Consider the following 23,058-nt stretch of genomic DNA (forward strand, 5'->3'; position numbering starts at 1 on the left):
GTGAAGAAATACTTTATGAAAATGTACTGGCAGAGAAGTAACTTGTCAGAGTTGTTTGCAGTTAATTGGAATAGAATCACTGTCAATTGAAATGGTCTGCCATGCCCTACTAGGCCAAAACAGCCAAGAGGCTAACATGAGCAATTCAGCACATCATTAAAATTTAGTGATACTCAGGGTTGGGAAGTGGCCTTAACAAATGAGGAGACAAGGCCAAGATGGGTGACCAAAATGTATTTCGAACAACATTATTTCATTTAGCCATCACGGCTAGTTTGTTCTTTTTTAATCTTTAATGGGTATTTTCTCTGGTGAAGTAACCAAAATGAAGGCAGGTTTTAAAAAAGAGAAAAAGGAACTAAGTTAATTAATAAACTCAGCACACATGTTGAATAATGCAACATTTACCATAATAGAGATAGTCCACTTTTTTGTTTTAAAAATAATTGGTTCTTTTTAAATTAAAACTAGACACATGAGTGCTACCACAAAAGGAGTATAGGGGCACCTGGGTAGTTCAGTCAGTTGAGCATCTGACTCTTGATGTCAGCTCAGGTCATGGTCCTAGGGTCATGGGATAGAGCCCTGTGTTGGACTGAGCGTGGGGCCTGCTTAAGATTCTCTCCCTCTGTCCCTCTCTCCAACTTGCTGTCTCTAAAATAAAAATAAAAATTAAAAATAAAATAAAATAAAATAAAATAAAATAAAATAAAATAAAATAAAAAACAGTACACAATTATGAGGCCATAAATTTGTCTTTCATTCACCAAAATGAAAGAGATAACAAAGTTTGGTTTTTGTGTACACATAACATTCATAAAAATGTAAATAATACTACATTTAAATAATGATCTATTTTAATCATAGCTGAAAAGAAACATTTTTATTCTCATTTTTTTTTTACACACTACTGGGAAATGTGTGAAATACATAATCAGAATACTCTGATTAATTTTATGTCAGTACTTGTCTTCCTACATATTTGTGCAGACAATGCACCCCATAATAAAGACACTGATTGCCTAAAAAGCCCTTCCAGCAACTGTTGTGGAGATGAACTTGTTAATTTTGGTTGTAATCAAAGCATTGATAAAATCCAAAACAAATTTGGAATGAAAAGGAGTTCAAGGTGAAAATAGAAAAACAAAAACAAACAAACAAACAAACCTACTTTTCCAATGTATCCAAACAGGTAAATGTTGGTACAAGGCCACATCTTTATCCATATGGGTTTAGTTTCTAGATGTTGGTTCATCTCCCTGGGCCATTCATAAAGGAATCCTCCCAACTAAGTCCACAGACAGAGAAGGACCTACAAGTGTTTCCAATGGAGTCAACGGAGCACCAGCCACAAATGGAGGCCAGAAGAAAACTCAGTACCATTTAATTTAATTCATTTAGAAAGTTATTCTTAGATTACAATAACATAATTTAATAGAAATAAATTTATTTATGATAGAAAGTGCCTGGTCTCAGATGTCTTAAAATATTCAAATATCCTAGATTTTTGTTGATGCTGATGCTGTTATCTTATCCTGAACTGTATATATTGGGTTGACCCATTTCCAATTGATTGTGCCCTTCTGTCCTTGAAAAGCCCTATTTGGAAGTTGGTAATTCTGTTTGCTTCTGAAGAGTGGTTTCTGTTTTTCCTTTTCGCTTGTTTTCATTAGATTGGATTATAACTTTGTTCACATTCGTCCTTGATTTACTTCATAATCTTCAGATTTTCTGGTATGTTAGTGGCTTCATGTCTTTAAAATACAGTCTTTTTTGTAAGAAATTCTATGAAGTCACAAGAAGTCAAGAGGAAATTAAATACCAAACTGTTATTTGTTTTAATTTGGTAGGAGAATGGGTTTCCTTGCACATAAATAAATGCTCTCTAAGACTGACCCAGGCAGAGATTCATTGCTCTGTCCACAAATGTATCATTGTCAAGGAAAGATTCAAACTCAAGATTTTTAATCTTGCCTTAGTTCAGCAGATCATTTATAATCAACAAACATTTGAGAGGCAGAGTCAACGTGGTGGAGAAGTAGGGGGACCAAAGTTCCCTTGTTCCTCAAACACAGCAGGATTGAGGCCAGAAGACTTTGAATTCCAGAAATCTGGGCTACAGAGTGACAGAAACATCTCCAGGGGCCCACGGGGATTATTTTGCGGGCCATAGGTGCATGATTGAGAATTGGGAGAGAGAAAACAGGCAGTATAGGCATGGAGGGGAGGAATTTCCTTCTGTGCAGAGACAAAGGGAAGAGAAAGGGAGGCAGTGGAAGTGTAGGGTTGAATTCAGACAAGAGAAAAACCACAGACCAGGGAACAGAAAAAAAGGAGAAAGAACCAATTTTTACGTCATTCTAGGGTTGCAGGGCTTTCTCCAGGCTGGGGCCTGCTGCCTTATGCTCACTCCTGGGGAAGAGGGGAGACAGCCCTAGGCTCCGTAGCCAACTCAGAGGCGCAGTTGGAGAGAGCAATCCTCTCCTTTCAGTGCTGTGGAAGAAGGCATTTGGCCCCTAAGGACAAAAGACTCTTCAGGCACCTGCCAGCCAGAGGCCCTTTGTTGACTGGCTGGGTGGAGTGGAACTTCCCTGGAACCAGGGAACATGGAGGGAGATTAGGACATCAGGGTGGTGTGGGAGACTGTGGAGCAGGACAAACTGGTGTGCTCACGCTCACGTGGCACTGTGAGGATGATCTAAACAGAGTGGTTTGGGACATTCTGTGGGGGAGGTAGACTGGGGTGTCGCCATTTTTCTCCCCATCACCACAAGGTGGGGCTTCAGGGACCAGAGAGTGGGCCCATAGTGGAGGGGGGACCCGCCTACACCAAACCACGTCCCTCTGTGCCTGTAACTGTGTATCTACAGGAGCAAGATTGACACTGACCAGATGAGACAGGCTCTCTTCCAGACCAGCACAGCCAATGGTTCCAAGGCACCATCAGATATCAGTCCAGCAGTTTTGCATTTTCTGATTTGATTCTTGGTCAATTCTTATTATATATATGTATTTTTTTTTCTTCTTCCTTTTCTTCTGCTTATTCCTTCCCTACTCTATTCTGGTTGTTGGTTTATTTTTTTTTAATTTTTTTAACATTTATTTATTAATGAGAGACAGAGAGAGACAGAGCATGAGCATGGGAGGGGCAGAGAGAGAAGACACAGAATCTGAAGCAGGCTCCAGGCTCTGAGATGTTCTGTATCTCCTTCTTTATTTTCCTCTCTCTCCCTCTCTGGATTAAACTGTATAGTTTCTCTGATTCTCTGCTTGGTCAATTTTTTGTCTTTTCTTTTTCCCCACCCCTGTCATTTCTCTCTTTGTATAGGGTAAGTCTTCTTCCACCACCCCACCACCCTTTTAAAATTTTTTTCAGGGCTACTTCAACAGACAAATCAAAGCACACCTGGTGGAAGACCCAAACCACCACTACGAGTAGGGAGATAAAGCAACCAGAGTCACAAAAACAGAGAGCACATGACACACTCCAAAAACACCTCCAAAGGGCCAGGCTCTGGACAGTGTATAATAGTGCTAGCAGGTGCAGGACACATAATAAGCTATTAAAATACCTAAGGGACAGAAAACTGGCCAAAATGATGAAACAGAAGAATTCTCCTCAAAAGAAATTCCACGAAGAAATGAGAGCTAGAGAATTGCTCACAACAAATGTAAACAATACATCTGAGCAAGAATTTAGAATAATAGTCATAAGATTAATAGCTGCGCTTGAAAAAAGCATAGAAGACAGCAGAGAATCTATTGCTGTAGAGATCAAGGAACTAAGAAATGGTCGCAACAAATTAAGAAATGTTGTAAATGAGGTGCAAGATAAACTAGATGTAGTGACATCAGGGATGGAGGAAGCAGAAGGGAGAATAAGTGAAATAGAAGACAAAATTATGGAAAACGATGAAGCCAAGAAAAGGAGAGATAAGAAAATACTCGATCACAAGGGGAGAATTAGAGAACTAAGTGATTCAATGAAACATAATAATATCCATATCATAGTAGTTACAGAAGAAGAGAAAGGGGCAGAAGGTTTACTTGAAAAAATTATAGCTGAAAACTTCCCTAATTTGGGGAAAGGGGTAGACATCCAAATCCAGGAGGCACAGAAAACTCACTTCAGATGTAACAAGAATGGGTCTTATCCACAGCATATCACAGTGAAACTGGCAAAATACAAAGATAAAGAGAATTCTGAAAGCAGCTAGGGACAAACAGGCCTTAACCTACAAGGATAGACACATAAGGGTAGCAGCAGACCTGTACACTGAAACATGGCAGGCCAGAAGGGAGTGGCAGGAAATATTCAATGTGATGAATAGAAAAAATATGCAGCGAAGAATCCTTTATCCAGCAAAGCTGTCATTCAGAATAGAGGGAGAGATAAAGGCTTTCCCAGATAAACAAAAACTGAAGGAGTCCATGACCACTAAACCAGCCCTGCAAGAGATCCTAAAGGTGACTCTGTAAGTGGGACGCTACAAAGACTACAAAGGACCAGAGACATCACCACAAGCATGAAAGCTACAGATAACACAATGACACTAAATCCAAATCTTTCAATGTAATCAACAAACATTTCCTGAATCCTAAAATACTTAGGCACTAGAACACGTGGAAGATGTATCATTTTTTAAACATTTTTTAAAGTTTATTTACTTAGAGAGAGAGAGAGAGAGAGAGAGAACGAGTTGGGGAGGGATAGAGAAAGATGCAGAGAGAGAATTCCAAGCAGGTTCCAGCAGAGCCTGACTCAGGGCTCAAACCCACAAACTGTGAGATCATGACCTGAGCCAAAACCAAGAGTCAGACTCTTAACCGTCTCAGCCACCCAGTTGCCCTGGAAGATGTGTCATTTACCTTAAAAAGTATATTCTCTAGTTAAGGAGACAGAACATCAAGGAAAACAGGGAGCACATAATGCATAATATAATGTAAAGATTGAGGGTCAGTGTCAGAAGGATGATAAGTACAGTCACTTTATCTTTCTATCCCGTGGTTACATCTATGAAATAAAGACATTTACATTTGTTCTGCCTTCCTACAGGGGCATATTAAGGAGCAGATCAAACCAGTGTGAAATATTCAGGCAAATTAAATTGGAATTATTTAATTTAAAAATTGATAATGAAGAATCAATATTTTACTAACTATCCTATTTTAAATGTGTCCAGTGCCAAAATTCCATTTTGAACTTCTTCATTCTATAAAAAGTAGGAAAATTAGGAAAATTTAAAATCATCCTAAGGGTTAACAAGGAACACTTATTTCTTCGTGTTTTCCCTCAGTGATGTCAACGCAACACGTGTCCCAAAAGTACAGACCACTCTTTACTACTCTAAACACCAGGCTCAGGTCTGGTCTGATGTAAGAGAAGGGTCTCTTACATCACTGAGGCTGTCTGCATAATCTTGGGAAATTCACTTCTTCTCTTAGAAAAAGCTAACCCCATCTTCACATCCAGAGGTGTACTTTATTAATCTAAAGGGAATGTCACTTCCTTTATTAGTGATTGGTTCATTAACAGGCTTATGACTCAACTCAGACCAAAGAAAAGTGTAAAGATGCTTTCTTGGGAGCTTCTGGGAAAAGTACCCCTGTGTAGGGGAGCTGCTGGATGGAATAGCATCTCTTGTTCTGGATTTTTTTCAAGTCTGGAAACTGCTATAGCATATAGCATATCACTATCTGCACATGAAGTCACCACTAAGAATTGCAGATCACAGATGGAAAGAATGTGGATCTCTGTAACATTACTGAGGTATGGACACAAGCCTCCCTAAAGGGTGGTAACCAGTTTCCTCCTTCTGGTATTATAAGAAATGAAACTTCATTAGTGTTTAAGCCAGTTTGAGTCAGAATTTCTGTTACTTTCAGATGAAAGGACTCTAAATGATGTAACATACTTAATCACATTTATTTAGTGCTTACTGTGAACAAGACCACATGATAAACACTGCATATATTATTTCATTTTATACTCGAAACATTTTCATTTAGAGATGAGGAAATCAAGGCCCTGAAAATTAAATGACTTGTCTAAAATTACACAGAGCCAGGTCTGAAGCCCAGGCAGTGTGCCTCCAGAGCACCCCCTAGCCCTTTTTTTACAAAAAAAAAAAAAAAAAAAATGGCATGTAAGCCAATTTGACAATAAATTACATTTAAAAAAACAAAAAATAAATAAACAAAAAAATTAAAATAAAAACAAAATATTTCCTTCTAGAGTATTTTAATAATCCCCTATACAAACCAAGTAAAAAGACACTGTTCTTTAAAAATGCACCTGATGAACCAAACATATAATAGAATATTACACTCTTTTCCGATTTTTTATCCATTTCACTAGTATGACAAGCTCAAAGTTTGTTTAGAGACCCTACTTCTGTCAGACTCTCATGAGCTTCCCCAAAAGATGAGAGAAATAATACAACTAACTTTGTGCAGAAGCCAGTGGACTGTGGATTTTTTAATGAATAATTTGTAGTTAATATTAACCCACAATTTTAAAACAGAATTATAATAGCACATTACATCTAAAGCCCCTAACCAGAAAGCAGAAGTCTTATACTTGTTTTGTTTAAAGAACATAGAAATGGTCAAACGATATATGACTTTTGTCCTCTTGAAGGGACTACTGATCTAACTCAAACATGTTGATGATCAAGTACTTGGTTGGGATCAGGATTGGATCCTCGGGGCTTGTATGGGAACAGTGGAGGCTGTAAACACTCAGAGCCACAGGGACAACTAGACCAAAGACCACAGGGACAAAATGAAGTTCAAAGGTACAAGAGACAGAAGCCAAGTCTAATCCTGTAAGTCAAATCTAAGGGTAAAAGATAAGAATCAATACAAGGGTCAAAAAGCCAGATGCTCTTGAAAGTCAAAATTCAAGCTATTAGAAGCAGCCCAACAAAACACTGGTGTCCAGGAGAACTCTCTCCATTACTTCCAGGTAGTCATGCTCCCTTGAAGGAACCAGCAGGTGTAGGATGCTTGGGAAGATGAAAATGCCTTCCAAGCTAAGGCCGGGCAGATGGCCAAGGGTCTCAAAATTAAAACCAAGTCTTAAGCCCTTAAATATGGGTAACTATAAGGGCATGAAGCAAAGTATTTGTTGCTGTGGTGAAAATCTGAGAGCAGAAATTTTCTCTCGGTGCAGCAAAGGATCTCTGGTGAGAAATAACACAATTATAAAGATAATTATAAAGGTCAATAATTCTCAAGCACATTTGAGGATATTAGAGTTCTAATAATGCTCCATCGTTGAGAAAGAGTAGGGCTCAAGCATCTTTTGCATAATCCTTCCTCCAAAAGGCTTCAAGATTAACTGAAATTCTGGTCTGGACTGTAGGACAGCCATCTGGAAAATAATACTTCAGAAGTACTGCACGGCAAGTCGGTCCGGTCCGTCTGCAAAAATGAAATAAACTGCAGCCTGCTGGAGATGATGTTATGGATTGAGGGCCATACCGACGGGCACATTCAAACGACTGTCAATATTCAAACTTGAATAATTTCAGTGATAGGAATAAACATTAAATATTTACCAGCCAATGCTCCACTGGATCAATGAACTCCTCTCCCTCCCTCAAGTACACACAATAATAAATGAATAGATTTGGACTTCCATGAGCAAGAATGGTTTGACATAAAATTGGAAATCAATGATACCTCTATGGCTACGTGAATAGGTTAAGCAATAAATGCAGGCTGCTGTCATTTTTTTTAGAAACTACTATACTAACGAGAGAAACACAAGGTAAAGGGAGATTTTCCTTATATATGCTTTATTTCTTTTGAATTTTTTAAATGAATTCTTACAGAAGTCCCAGGCTCTCTGTACTTTTTAAAACAACATATTGTCCCAAACTAACAATGTCTCCTAATACTAAATCAAGTTCCTGTCAATCTGTCCCTAAAAATATTTTCGGTTCAGATTCTCAGTTCATGTCTATGCTAAGAAAAAGCATGACAACTAAACATCTTGAGGAGAAATGGGAGATGGAGTTGCAATAAATAGTGTCATAGGAAGACAGATCTGTGTGTTTTCTTTTAATCTGTATTTTATTCTATTAAATCTCCTGCCTTATAAGTTCTGCTGAGCCAAAAAAGGTCTCAAGTCACGACTTAGCATGGAAAATTCTGGTGTTAATGTTGTCTCTCAGAAATAATGATAGCGGCTCTCAGAGCAGATTTCACTAGTCCCATCAGTCTCTTTGAGGAAATGGTTAATAGTAAGATTGGGACTGAAATACAGCGTCCGGTCAGCAGAACTGGTGAGGTTTTCCAGCTGCAAGACAATGACACCTTCCTGGCCTTCATTCTCTTCGTCCCAAATCACGTGGCTAAGAGACAAAAGCTGATGGAAGACATGCCTGAGAAAACGCCCCGGCACACGAGCCAGAAGCTGACCATCCATGACGACAGCATCCTAACCTGAACCCAAGAGTTGATCCCAGTCAACTCCAAGGATGAGGCAACAATGACAGATGATACTATGGGACACATGGGTACAATCAGAAAATATGTCTCATCTTTGAGAAGAGAATTGGCACTAACTAAAGGGAAATATAAATTCCAATTTATTACAAGCCAGGAGCCCTACAAAGTAGAAAGCCACTTCAGGGGCCTAAAAATACTCTGTTTCTTCTGTTGCTATTTTGAATGTCGCTTTCCCTGTATGACTACATTCAGTAGGCTTCAAAATATTGGAAATGAACAAAAAGACTTATTAGCTCTTTTCTTTATCATAAAGCCTATTCTTTACCATTTTACATATTCTGTTTATCTATTTTCTTATGCACAAAATTTTAAAAAGCGCTCTAAAAAGTTAGATGATTTTCTTACAGAATTTATCTTTTTGTGAAAATTCCAAAGCCTCTAAAGCATGCTTATAAAATGATGTGAAAACACACATAGGTCAAAAGTAGGAGTTATTTAGGTCAAAATGTCCCTATTACTAATCACTTAAATTGTCAATAGGTAGATTCATTCGGATTAGTTGTCCTTTTTTTGTCAGTTTTTTTTCTTTTCTTTGTTCCTCCCATCTGTGCAGATTCTGTGAGCCCTCTGGGGAAAAGGCCCAGTCACTGAATGTTTCTTGCAGCTTCCGTATCAAACCAAACTAAAAATGTGAATACCAATACGCCACCCCTTATCAAAATGGTAATTTCCTTTAATAAACAGTCAATATTCATTTATTGAACCTCTAGTATGTGCTACTACTGCCCAGAGAGACGATGAGGAGACCGGTCCTCAATCTGGCAGCCAATCATGTAATCCCCAGGATTTTCCAATTGTGTACCGTTCACATGTGAAAATGTGCACTTAAAAACAATGGAGACAGAAAATGTTTCAGTTACCAAAATTCTGCTTGGTGTAAGTATTGTATATTTTTGGAGAATAAAATACTGCAAAATAGTCATTGGAGTGAGAGGTGAGATCCCAGAGGATGATCCCAAGTAGAAGGCTTTCGTTACAAAGCAGAGGACAATTAAATGTGGTGGCAAGTTCCTAGGTCATGTGATGGAGGAGAGGCGAGCCCGAGGTAGAAGTAGAGAGAGAGAGAGATGCATGGCACTGTGTAATAGAGGGCAAAGGAACTTGAAGACCCCTGGGGAAATTCAAAAGAACAAAAGAGCATCCAGACAAGGGGGAGTAAGGAAAAAGAAAGTAACAGTCACAGAGACTTGGTAGAGGCAAGGCCAAGAAAGAATTCCAATGAACATAAATCATCTAGTGTGATACTTTTTTAAGATGCTTTGTTACATAATGTAGGATTCCCACTCCTACTCAATTCTGCCCCCCCACTTCTCCTCCCCACCACCAGGTCTCCCCACTCAATGTCTTCAGTAAACACTACCAAAAAAAAAAAAAATACACCTACAGAAATCCTTGGTGTTTATTGGATTTCTTGTGAAAACCATTGAATGTACAATGTTCAAATCTGGGTTGATGCAGCCTGCAAGAGAATCAGGAAGTGGCTGAGGGAATAGCTGATACTGGGCAGGTTACATACCCAGAATCCATAAGCAGGGCAGATCCAGGTTTTCTTGGGCCTAAAGTAATATTGAGGGGATTAGCATTTAAGAAAAAAATTTCACAGGGGCACCTGGGAGCCTCAGTTGGGTAAGTATCTGACTTTTGATCTCAGCTCAGGTCTTGATCTCAGGGTTGTGAGTTCAAGCCCTGCATTGGACTCCACACTGGGCACGGAGCCTACTTAAAGAAAAAGAAAAAGAAAGAAATTCCACAAAAACGCAAAGTTAGCTACAGAGGCTTGGAAGGAGCCCATACAAATAAGGGTTAACAAAACTAAAGCTTCATTTGCTTCAAAGTAAACCTCTCTCTGCCTATAAATCAAATTGTGGGGAGTTTTCCTAAAAGAAATACAATATTATTTGAGACTCTTCTTCATATAAGGCAAGAACCTCAGAATGCTGGATAGAGTAGAGAAGGGATGGAAATATATAAAAAGAAAGTTGTTTTTAAAGTCAAAGTCATGGGGTGCCTGCGTGGCTCAGTCGGTTAAGTGTCTGGCTTCTGCTCAGGTCATGATCTCACGGTTTGTGGGTTCGAGCCCCGCATCGGGCTCTGTGCTGAATGCTTGCTCAGAGCCTGGAGCCTGTTTTGGATTCTGTATCTCCTCTCTCTGCCTCTCCTCCACTTTCACTCTGTCTCTCAAAAATAAATAAATGTAAAAAATTTTAAAAAATAAATAAAATCAAAGTGTTTATCATTAATTATCTAAATCATTTCTTATATGCCCATCACTGATACATTCTTCTAATTAAATGCATGTCTGATATTGGAACCACCTCATCATGTAACTATAATCAGATAGGAGCAGTTTATGTCATTATATTTAAATACATGTTAATTCCCAGTGTCAAAGTAAGTATATATAGAATGTTGATTGCACTGGTTTCCAGTTACTCTTATTAAGATTTGTGAATAATCTGCATGAATTATAGAACCTGTTATTATTATAATTATAGGTGTAAGATAAACAGAAAGTTTACTGTGCTTGTTTTTTAAAATTCTCCTGGCAGTAAGGAATGCGCGTCTAAGAAAGAGAAAGAGGTGTCTTCTCCGCCAGCAGGCTTTGACCACCCAGCTCTCCTAATCCGTGCCTTTCCTTCAGCTCAATGCCTTGCCTACCAGAATTTTCCACCAAGAATCCGCATAAAAACATCAGAAGAAGAACAGTAAAAGCACGTCAAAGATGCATATCTTTCATCAGAATGTTGTCTTCCTACCTGCATTCATGCTGACTTTGTGCTAGACAATAAGACTTCAGGGACAGCAGGAGATAAAATTCCATTTGATGGCTCTGCTTTGGCACCGAACAGGTGATGCTGGCCTAGTCTCCCTTCCTCCTTCTTGGGAACAACCTCAGCTTTCCCTTTAAAGGACCATACTCCTTCCCATTCTTCTGGTCCCACTGGACTCTCTCAAGGGCATTGAAAGGATGGCATGTGACCAGGTCAGACCAACTGGACTCTCTTTTTTGGGAGGCTGCATCTCTCTATAACCGCATGAAAAGCAGATGGAAGCCATTGGGGCTGAGTTCTTCCAAGGGCACAGTCCGGAGAAGACACTGCAGTGAATTTGCTAATAGTCCCCTGGAGCTGTTCCAGCTCCCACCCTCCCACAGGCTTGGTGACTCAGCAATTCCTTGGGATCTGTAAGCTCTCTAGAATCATTCCTGCAAAATCCTTGCATGATGCTTAAGTCAGAAAGAGCTGGTCTCTGTTGCTAGCAACCAATGTGCCTAACACAGGAAGGGAGGTGTTCACCTCCACAAACAGGGCGGTCTGTCATTAAGTTAATAGCATCTCAATTTCTGATTTTCCAGTCATGTTCATTTCTCGCTGTAATGTCACTGTAATTACATTTGAAGGAAATCTGAAAGCAGTCTGAAAAGTAAACATCCCTCCCCATCCTGAAAAATAAAAACCAATAAAAATTTAAAAACATTAGTGCCTTTCATGCTTCACCAAATCTACCACACCCTGTCTAAAAATAGGAATAAGACACAATATGAGAATGGTAGGGTCTTCTATGGAAATTGCCCAAAGACAATATGGGTTATTTTTCCCCCAAAGCTTATGAGGCTAAATGAATTTGGGGGGTTAAAAAAATGATCTTTTGTGGTCTGAGGCTTCACTGAGACTTTTCTTTAAACCCTCTTTAAGGGGCATGTGGGTGGCACAGTCTGTTAAGCATCTGACTCTTGGTTTGGGCTCACGTCATGATCTCACAGCTTATTAGTCGGGGCCCTACTGCTTGGGATTCTCTCTCTCCCTCTCTCTCTCTTTGCCCCTCCCCTGCTCATTCTCTTTCTCGCTCTCAAAAGTAAATAAATAGACTTCAAAAAAAATCTTTAAGCCCTTTTTAGACCTAACTTGCAACCTTAGGGGGTTGGGGGACTTTAAAAATAGTTTTAAAATGGTTAACTAATTTTTAAATTTGTCAAAAATATTTTTGGAAGATTTGTATTTGTGTGTACCTTTGGATAACTCAAAAGAGATTGATTTTGACAACTTGAAATTAGAAAGCCAGTTACCTCTAATAGCAGCCTAATTGCTTTATCTACTTAAACAACAAGTAGATAAAGTGAATTTTCCAAGCACAGCATTTTCCTAATGTTTTCACCACCAGCCTAAGAGGTTACCAGAAGATATTCAAATATGCACGGAGGAAGTGAGCCCTCTTTGGAATCACTCAGAAGAGATCCCCAATTACCTTCCTATATCAGATCCTGCAAGAGGTGGGCCTTTTCTCTTAAGACAGGACTTCAAGGCAGCAGCTGCATGGGTTTCTGCTCTAATGTCTTCATGGAAGTTTTCCAGAGTTGGGCCAAGTGTATTTCTAGACTTGTACCTGAAAGCACCTATAAAACAGCGAAGTAAATTTATGTCCTGTGTAGCAGTTTGCTAAATATTCATAACTTCTAATAGTTACACAATAACCTTCGACTTTTTCTGTCTATGTTGTGGATCATTCAAATAAGGACAAGCTGTGTCAAGAAGCAGTCTATCTTGGGGTGCCTGGGTGGCTCAGTTGGTTAAGTGGCCGACTTTGGCTCAGGTCATGATCTCACGGTCCATGAGTTTGAGCCCTGCGTCGGGCTCTGTGCTGACAGCTCAGAGCCTGGAGCCTGTTTCAGATTCTGTGTCTCCCTCTCTCTGACCCTCCCCCGTTCATGCTCGGTCTCTCTCTGTCTCAAAAATAAATAAACGTTAAAAAATTTTTTTTAAAAAGAAGCAGTCTATCTGGGGGCACCTGGGTGGCTCGGGGGGCTCAGCATCTGACTCTTGATTTCGGCTCAGGTCATGAACTCGCAGTTCATGAGTTTCAGCCCTGCGTCGGGCTCTGTGCTGACAGCTCAGAGCCTGGAGCCTGCTTCGGATTCTGCGTCTCCCTCTCTCTCTCTGTTCTTCCCCTGATCGCACTCTGTCTCTCTCTCAAAAAATAAATAATTAAAAAAAAACTTTTTAATTAAAACAAAAAAGAAGTCTATCTGATCTTACCAACCATACTTCAAGCCCGGGTAAGGGAGTGGAAACTATAGTTTTGGTAACACCTATAAATTTCTAGGTAATATTTGCTGATACTAAGATTATGGAGATAATGTGTACTTCAGTGTCAAAGAGAAATGCAAATGATGAAAGTCTTGGTAACACCGATATTTTGGGTCCTTTCTAGAAATCAAAGTTGAAGTAGAATATTAATTGAGTTTCATTATAATAACAATGCAATTAAGGGATAGGGACTCCACCACAGAAAATGTCATTTTGTGGCTCATATAACAGGGATGATACACATGGCCATGTTTCCACATGCCGCATCTCTGGGAAGGAATTTCATGTTGTTTCTCCTCAGTTTCCCCCAAGTTAAGGTGTTAAGGTTTTATTTTCCATGTCCCACATTGCCCTGAGTGTCAAAGGCCCACATTTTTGCTTTTGCACTCTGTAGGTAGGGTTGGGAGTGACATTGGAACATGCAAGTGTTCTGGGTCGCTATGAGAAGGACATTCACACTAAGGGGTTCAGACAGAGCTGAACGAGCATCACTTTTGCCCATCACATCAGCTCTCGATGGAGGTCCCCACTAGATATCCCCTAGAAAAACAGCTGCGATGACTCCTGGATGGGGACAGACCACGGTGACTGGGGCCGCCGTGACCTCAGCAGTGTCCACACGGCAGAAGCCCCAGAGTCTCAGGCCTTCTCTGGTCTCCTTCCTGCGGTCGCTCCAAGCCTGTTCCTCTCATTGCATGGCCCACTGACTGCCTTGAGTGTCACAGTCCACACATACCCCTCTGGCACAGCCTCCCGACGCTGACCTCCCTAAACTAGTCTGCCTAGGCTCTTTAGCCGTTCTCTTCCATTAATTGTGTGTGTGCACACACACGTGTTGTGTGTGTCACCCTGGTTCATTTCACTCCTAGTAAAATTTTGCATTCCTACGAATGACATCTTAGTGCACCCCACACAACCTACCCTTCCCAGAAGGTAGCAACAAAGTGAACGTCCAGAATCTGATTCTTCAGGGTATGCACTAGGCTATCCAAGAGCAGGTAGGTGGGCCCTAAATCCTGGTGAAGTGCTCATTTTTCCACGAGGGAATCACTATTTGTTTTCTCAGGATGCTCTTTTTTCTCCCAGTATCACTGAGCTCACCCACTCCACCCAACCCAGATTGCTCAGCCTTAGATGCAGGCATGGCTTCCCTTGACAGCCGGGGGGGTTTCCAAGTTTCCAGTAGACTTTGCTCAACAAGGGCCAGCAGCTGTCCTTATCTAAGCACAGAGAACAGTTCTCGGTAAAATATCAACCTGATCTCCTGTAGTTCCTCCCCTCCCCAAAGCCGCTGAGTCTGTGAGGTGTGGTCACCTAGTATGAGAGATAGTTTCTGTTCCACCTTCTGGACCTTCTCTCACTTCCCCCAATGAGATCTCCCAAGCCTGCTTTAATGCCCCAATTCCTAACTTTAAAGTCTCTTCCCTTGTTATGCAGCCAGTCCATCCCTTCCAAGTGAAGACCCTCCTGAGATATGCTCCAGGCCTCCACACTTCTCAGCTAACATGGTACAGCATTCCTTCCTCAAAAAGACATTCAACACTTTCAGCACCTTGGGATCTGAAGTTGGGGTCTTTCCAGGCCTGGCCCTTTCTGAGATACACTCTCAGTCATGAGCTTATGGCAGCCTCTGCTCGCAAATCAACAGGGATTTCTGAGAATTTACTTCTTTGCCACACACCATTATTCGCACACGGACACACCTCTGGTTTCAAGCTGACTTGTTCCAATTCTCACCTAGGATTACGTATATTAGTTTGCAGAGCAGATGTGCTTCAAACAAAGACTCTTCAGAATTCCAGACAAGATTCCCCGTGGAAGGGATATGAATTTCAACAGTCACAAAAGATGAGTGTGCCAAAGTAGAGATTTCTTTCTGTCTTCATAACTAAACACATCCCATTCACATCTGTTTTTTCCTGCTGATGATGCAAACATAATCATTCCAGGAGTGCCTGGGTGGCTCAGTCGGTTAAGCGTCCGACTTCGGCTCAGGTCATGATCTCACTGCTTGTGAGTTCGAGCCCTACATTAGGCTCTGTGCTGACAGCTCAGAACCGGGAGCCTGCTTCAGACTCTGTGTCTCCCCCTCTCTCTGCCCTCCCCTGCTCATGCTCTGTCTCTCTCTCTCTCTCTCTCAAATATAAAACATTAAAAAAATTTTTAAAAACATAATCATTCCAAATGGATATTAAAGAATGTTAAAATAGAATGTTTCAGTTTGAGTTGTGGCTGAAGCTTCAAAATAATAGATTCCAACTATTCCCACATTTAACTGCTTATGGTGGGGGTAGTGGGAAAAAAGACCAGTTATGTGACCATTGGCCCCTAACCCACTAGTGAGGATACCTCTAGTCAAGTGAGAAGAACTTCAATGGGACCACTGACAAGCTTTCCATGCACAGATGGGATTAAAGAATTCAATTAAATTGTGTTCTTCTCTCACAACCTTCTTTGCATAATCATTCAGCATGGAAAGAGAAGGCTTATTCTTACTACTTTAGGCGAACTGTAGGGCAGGCCCCATAGGTTATCTGACTGTTCTCAGGTGACATCCTCCAGTCATGCCAGAACTGCCTCAAATAGACTTGCTTTAGCAATTAATATGTGTTTAAATGTAATAAACAAAAACCCAAATTTCATTCAGCATTAAAGCTTCCACCTCCCCTAGCTCAAGCTTGTAGTGAGTGGGAAGCCAGAGGTGGAAAAGAAGGGAGAAGGCACATTCCTCCTTTTTTCCTTCTGTTGGCATCTCCACGAACGTGGCCCCACATACTGGCTATAGCTTCTGACCCCTCAGGGCCTGGGGCGTGGAAAGCAAGAGTTGTTAAAGGTAGGAAAAAATACTGCTCAACCGGCACTAATCTGGAATTGGTTTCCACACAGATTGGCAGGTATTTAAAACGGGTTCTTTCTCCCGTGGGTGTTTCTTCACCGGCTCTTTGGCAGCATGGCTGATGCCTGTCCTATGTCTGTTTGCTCTCATATCCATCCTTCACCCCACCTGCTCTGTATTTCAGCAGAGCTGGCTTCTCTGGGTTTGGCTAGTTGGAGGCACTGAATGGGGAATAGAAAGTGGGAAGGAAGGATGAAACCGGAGTACTAATTTTCATCTCATTTCACCTCTGGTGACCTCTCCAGCCCCTCAGAAGCTCAGCTCCTACTGAAGATCTCCACTCTGATTCCAGCGTCCTCCAGTGGTCCCAGTCCATGGGCTCCAGTCACACCACCTCTCACTTTGTCTTCCAGCCTAAGGATGTAGGGGCTTCCTGCTCTTGCCAATCTCTGGATTACCTCCCCATTCCCTATCTGGTTCTCAGTTCCTCTGTCATCTGTATAAACAATTCCCTGCAGTAAATTTCCACCACTGTCTACACTTGAAGGTGCTTCTGTTTTCTTAGTCAGGCTCTCACGATGTGCTCCTACACACATACACACCACTCCCCCATTACTAGCTGCCTCACTTTCAATCCCCTGACAAGGGAGTGTGGTCTGGCCTGCCACTGGCAACTCTTCCCTCAATTCCTGGTCATTGGGAACAACCTGAGCATCTTTCAGTTGAAGACTACTTTCCCTGTCAATGGCCATCATGGATAGAATGTAAGATGAACCAACTACACTTTTCATAGATCTGGTCCTCAGGGAAAAATGCACCATAGAAACTATCAGTGGAAATCTAATTATTTCCTGTTTTACCCAGGCTTCCCCCAAAAAGGAGACTCTGAATCAAGGGCTTCTGTATGAGCACTTAATTTGGGATTGTGATCCCAAGCAACAGGAGTGAAGAATGAGGGGATGAAATGGGGATGTGGTATTAGTTTCATGTGACTGCTATGTCTTAAAAGAGTACAGACTTATCTTCCTATAGTCCTGGGAGGTCAGAAATTTGAAATGTGTCTTAAGGGCTGAAATCACAGGGTTGGTAGAGCTGGTTTCTTTTGAAGTCTCTGAAAATAAAATCCATTCCCTTCATTTTTGTTTCACATTCTAGAGAATGCCAGAATTCCTGAGCTTGTGACCGCTTTCTCACATCATTACAACCTCTTGATTCCAACGTCACACCTTATACTATCCCTAACTGTACTGCATTTTTCTCATAAGACCTTTGTGATGATATTTGGCCCGTCCAGATAACCCAGTATACTCTACCTATCTCGAAATCCTTAATCACATCTAGAAAGTCTCTTGTGCCATATACGATAACATATTTACAGATCCCAGGGTAAGAATGGGACCATCTTTGGGGCGTCATTCTTCAAGCTGTCACAGACACACTGGCCACTGCTATGGACACTTCACTCCTGCAGAACATTCTAAGCAGTCCTACAATATTCATCTCAGAACTAGCCACTTAGGGGAAGAAAGAGACAAAAGTTATCTGGCAGCACCCAGCCCCTGTTGAGCAAGATTGTCTCCAGGGCGTTAACTCCCACAAGCCACATCTCATGCGGGGTATTGGAGTGAGGAAAGAGAAAACCTTTAAAAAGCCTAAAAAGGAAAAATCAGAATTCATCTCTAATGACTACTAGAAGGAACTGATACAGAAAGAAAGAAGCTCCAAAGACTGGACTAAAGCACCAAGAAAGGCAGTTAAGGAAATTATTCTCTGCCTACCTAGAATCAGTTCTTACTGAGAGTTCAAACTCTTCTCCAAACACAGGAGGGATAGAACATTTGAGTCCTGACCTAGCATATTTCTAAAATGCCACCAGAGTGATAGAATCAGGAGGTAAACAACATAAGCTATTGAGGTTATTCATGTTCCCAAGGACAATCACGCTTTAACGTGCAGGCACCTGGACTTGTAGAAAACATTAGGGCTGACTTCATTCTTCCACCATAACAGAAATGGAAGAAAAGTGGGGCGCCGGCTGGCTCAGTTGGTTGAGCAACCAACTTCGGCTCAGGTCACGATCTCACAGTTCGTGGGTTCGAGCCCCACGTCGGGCTCTGTGCTGACAGCTCAGAGCCTGGAGCCTGCTTCCGATTCTGTGTCTCCCTCTCTCTCTGCCCCTCCTCCACTCATGTTCTGTCTCTTTCTGTCTCAGAAATAAATAAACCTTAAGAGAAATTTTAAATAAAAAATAAAGAAAAGAAATGGAAGAAAAGTAACTGTGTCTGGAGCCGGTTAGTAGTGCAAAGAGCAACATTGCCACACTGATAATCAAGAGTGTAAACCAAGAATTATGCTGTCTCACTTATCAGACAGGCAAAGATTAAAAGGAGAAAACAGATACAGTTTTGGAGAGAGGATGAGAAAATAAGCATTCTGACAATTTCTTGGGAAGCATGAATTGATAGTTTTCTGAGGGGAAATCTGGCCTTATCTATCAAAATATAACAGGTGTGGGCCTTTTCTGGGAAAAAATAGCTTACAGAAATAAATAAACAAATGAGCAAAAAAAAGTATATAAAAGCATGTTTATTACAACATTGTTTTGAATTGGAAATCATCTAAGAAGTTGTTCTAGAAAAAAAGAAAAAGAATGAGTTAGTTCTTTATGCAAGAGGCTCATGATACATAGAGAAACGAGCAAGTTGCAAAACAGTGGGTGCGGTGTGATCCCGTTTATATTTTACAAAATAGTATTTGCATGTGTGAAAGCTTAGTATGATTTGACTACCATGTCGCATCTCTGCTACATTTTGGAACCGCCTTGCATGACATCGTCCCTCTCCCGGGGCCACTGTGGGGTTCACAGAAGAGAAGCTTTTGCAGCTGAGCTGCTTCCTTTGTGTGACTCCCTCCTTTGCTGATGAGTAAAATGGGTGCTGAAGATGAGGAGTGAATATGAGGTATGTGTTAAGAGTGTGGAGAGCAATAGGAAAACCCATTCTCTTGAACAAAGCAGCATATAATCAAACGTTATGTGTGCCTCATGATGTTTAGGCTTTGTTGCTATTCTTAAAAGAGTTACTGAAACCCCTATAGGTAAAAAAAAAAAAAATTGCTTTAAAATTCTAGCCTCTGTAGTTCTAAACCCCTTTTCTATTAAAATATTATGTGATTTTTTTTTAAAGAAAAAATTCCTGAGGAAGACAATTATTGAACTATAGCAGGACAATTTATATACATAGTCCTAAAAACCTCAAAGGTCTGACAACTTCAGGCTAAATATGGCAGATGTTGCTGTCTTGAAAAGCCCCACTAAAATAAGACTGGAGGAATCAAACCAATATATAAACCCACAAGGATGAAGAGAAGGTAAGAGAATACAGTAGTGAATGAAAAAGAGGTGTCAACACATTTTTGGAAGATGGAAAAGTGTTAAGGAACCGAGAACAAGTGCCCCTGTTTGGGGGGTGGGGGCGGGGGGAAGGCTAACAGGAAGTATATCACTTCACTCAACAAAACCCAGAAAGTCTCGGGCACCAGGGACATGGTTGACTCAAAAAGTTAAGCAAGGGATTGATTGCACGTTGTTGCACTATATGCTAACTAACTTGGATGTAAATTAAAAAAATAAAAATAAAAGTTAAGCAAGGGATTGCAAACAGGAGCATCTGCAGGCCTGTGCTAGGGAGTCAGACCTAGCCTGCATGCTCATTGGACACATGCAGGCCATTGCTGCTGATCAGAGCTCAGAGCATGCTGCAGCTTCCTCTATGGCTCTCCTGGACACTAGGTATTGAACTCCTCCTGTAAGGGAGTTAAGGGGAAGATATTCTCTGCAGGGAGAAAAACAAAAGGCTTAGGACTGCCACTGCTTCTTCGTGATCCTGGGAAAACTGCCACTATCCCAGTAGGAAGTAGGAGAAATCCAAGAGCGTGGAAAGGGCAGAGGAAAGGCTTGCTGCAACCTTCTATGGGGGAGGCCAAAGCCTTCTCCAGGGGAACGAGAATGTGGCTCCAAGACTGAGAAAGTAAAGCTGTTTCATGGGCATTATGCTAGATGATATAATGTCCCTTTGCAACTGGTTTTGTCCCAAAGCACATCCCACAGTTTTGAGAGCACTGAAAAAAGAGAAAGAGGAAAAAAAGACGATTGTCTATACCCTGGCAGAGGGGAGAAAATGTTTTGTTTTAATCTAAGATGGCTGAACACATCAAATTTAAATTCCAGACTTATACCCACTGCAGTCAGCAGAAAGCCCTACCAAAACCGACAGCTTATTTGGGAAATACCCAAAGCAGCAAAATCCCACAGCAAGTATGCATAGATGCCTTGTCCTTAGAATCAGCAAGAAAGAAATCTGGAGATATATGGTAGTGACCACGCTTCAGTCAATACGCACAAGCCAATGAGAGCACGGGAAAAACTGCACCAAAAACCTGTCAGGGTCATAGGAGAAATATTTTCTAAGTATGAGTTTTCTATTCAAATTTACTGAGCTCAAGAGAGGTGGACCCTATAAGAAGTGCTCCCTAAACCTGGGTACAAAGTCTAAGACTAGTCCCAAGAAGACTCACAATCTGCAAAATTTAGTAAATTTAACTGAACTTGTTAGTGACCGTGAACCCTGAGTCACTGGACGGCCAATATCAGGATCCATCCCGAGCCAGCTGTATTGGTTACCTATCACCACCATGCTGTTGCATAAACACCACCACAAACCCCTAGTGGCTCACTGTAATAAATATTTATTTTGCTCACAAATCTATAGGCCATCTGGGTAGTCCCGCTGCTCTGGGACAGGATTAGCTGATCTTGGCTGGACTCACTCATGGATGTGCAGCCAGCTGGGGCCTGGTTGTCTAGTGTGCCCTCAGTACTCACTTGGGGTAGTTCCCATCTAATTCATGCAGTCCCTCAACCCAGCAGGCTAGCCCAGCCTTATTCTTATGAAGAAGGCTGGTGTCCAAGAGAGCAAACAGCACCCAAGGCCTCTCATGGCCAAGGCTCAGAATGGGCACATCTTCATATCTGCTGCCTTTTATTGGCCAAAGCAATTCACAACCCAGCCCAGATTCAAGGGGGGAGAGGGGAGAAGTAGACCACATTTTCATAGGAGGTGCTAAAATGTCACATTGCAGGGAGCTTGGGAACAGAGGTGGTGATAAATGAAGGCCGTTAGGGCAATTAATCTAGTACACCAACATCTTGACATAAGAAAATTAATTCTGTGAGTAAATCCAAAGAACTTGGTCAAAGGCAATATGATATCTTGGAAGAAAAAAAGGATATTAGTGAGAAAACTGCTAAAATATGAATAAAGTCTGTATGTTAGTTAGTAGTAATATTAATTTCCTCGTTCTGACAAGTTCATCATGGCTATAAGGTGTTAACAAGAGGAGAAGCGAAGTGAAGAACATATGGAAACCGTACTGCCTTTGCAACTTTTCGGTAGAACTAAAATTAATTCAAAATGAATTTATATTTTTTAATGTTTATTTATTGTGTGTGTGTGTGAGAGAGAGAGAGAGAGAGCATGTGCAAGTGGGGAGGGGCAGAGAGAGAGAGAGAGAGAGAGAGAGAGAGAGAGAATCCCAAGCAGTCTCCGCAAGTTGTCAACACAGAGCCTAGGACGCCAGGCTGGATCTCATGTACAATGAGATCATCACCTGAGCCAAAATCAAGAGTGTGACGCTTAACTGACTGAGCCACCCAGGTGCCCCAAAATAAAATTATTTTTAAAGGGGCATTATAAAAAGAATGTGGAGCACAGGCCATTTTGGGGTGCAGCACCCGAAACTGGGTGTACCACCAAGTCACAGAAAACGTTCCATCCTGTATTCAGAAACCCCTGTGGCCTGGGAAAATTTGGCAGCATGCAATGCATGAAAAGCCTGAGCAGGTGGCTTGGCCAGGGCCACGTCTCTGCAGACTTCCCAGGCAATAGCCACGCTGAGCCTCGGGCTTCGGCAGGGGAGGCGCCAGGCTCAGCGGGGCAAGTGGCTGTGCCAGCCACCTCCTCCATGTGACTGACGGGTGCAGACCCAGCTGGTGGTGGCAGTGGGAGCCAATGCCACATGGCCACAGGGCTGCAGTGTCCTTTTTAAGTGAGTGAAATCTAGACTTGGCCACCTCCTGCTGACTGCGAGAGGGACAAATTACGATCTTCTTTGGTGTGCTTGGCTCTGAGTCTAATGTGGAGACCAAATGAGACACACAAACATGTGATTATGGTACAACATGATGAGGGCCATGGAGCCAGCCAGTTCCTCACCTGTTGTGCTCCCTTCCTTCAGGAAACCCCAGCCTTCTTCCAGGGCAGTTAAGTTATACGTGTCTTCCCCACTCCCACTTCTCTGTGCCCCAGAGGCAAGCCCATGACATCTGACCCAGACCTGGTTACCCAGAGCAACCCATCCCCCTGGGTGCTGAAAGTGGTCAAGGGAGAGGCTTTCCCCCAGATGTGCTAATCAGACCCTGTCTGTCATATTTGAGATAGGGCCTCTGGGAAAAGAAGGGTCTTTCTTTCTCTGATACTAGAAGCAGCTATAAAAATACAGACTGTCTGAAGCTAAAAACTACCAGCGGGAAGAACCAAGATATGGAGAGAGAAAATCATCACA

General features: G+C 41.6%; 1 long non-coding RNA gene across 4 annotated transcripts in view; it reads right to left on the reverse strand.

Annotated features, from left to right (window-relative positions):
• LOC122213853 overlaps nucleotides 1–23,058 on the reverse strand; it is a 140,989-nt gene that overhangs the window by 45,706 nt on the left and 72,225 nt on the right. For 3 of the 4 annotated variants that reach the window (XR_006199660.1, XR_006199664.1, XR_006199655.1), the window contains one exon: nucleotides 12,763–12,910. This is a non-coding gene — a long non-coding RNA (uncharacterized LOC122213853). Of the gene's footprint in view, nucleotides 1–10,972; nucleotides 11,960–12,762; nucleotides 12,911–23,058 lie in introns of those variants that run through there. The other variant, XR_006199661.1, reaches the window with a different exon arrangement.

Source organism: Panthera leo, chromosome A1 (genome assembly GCF_018350215.1).
Source record: "Panthera leo isolate Ple1 chromosome A1, P.leo_Ple1_pat1.1, whole genome shotgun sequence".
Taxonomy (NCBI): domain Eukaryota; kingdom Metazoa; phylum Chordata; class Mammalia; order Carnivora; family Felidae; genus Panthera; species Panthera leo.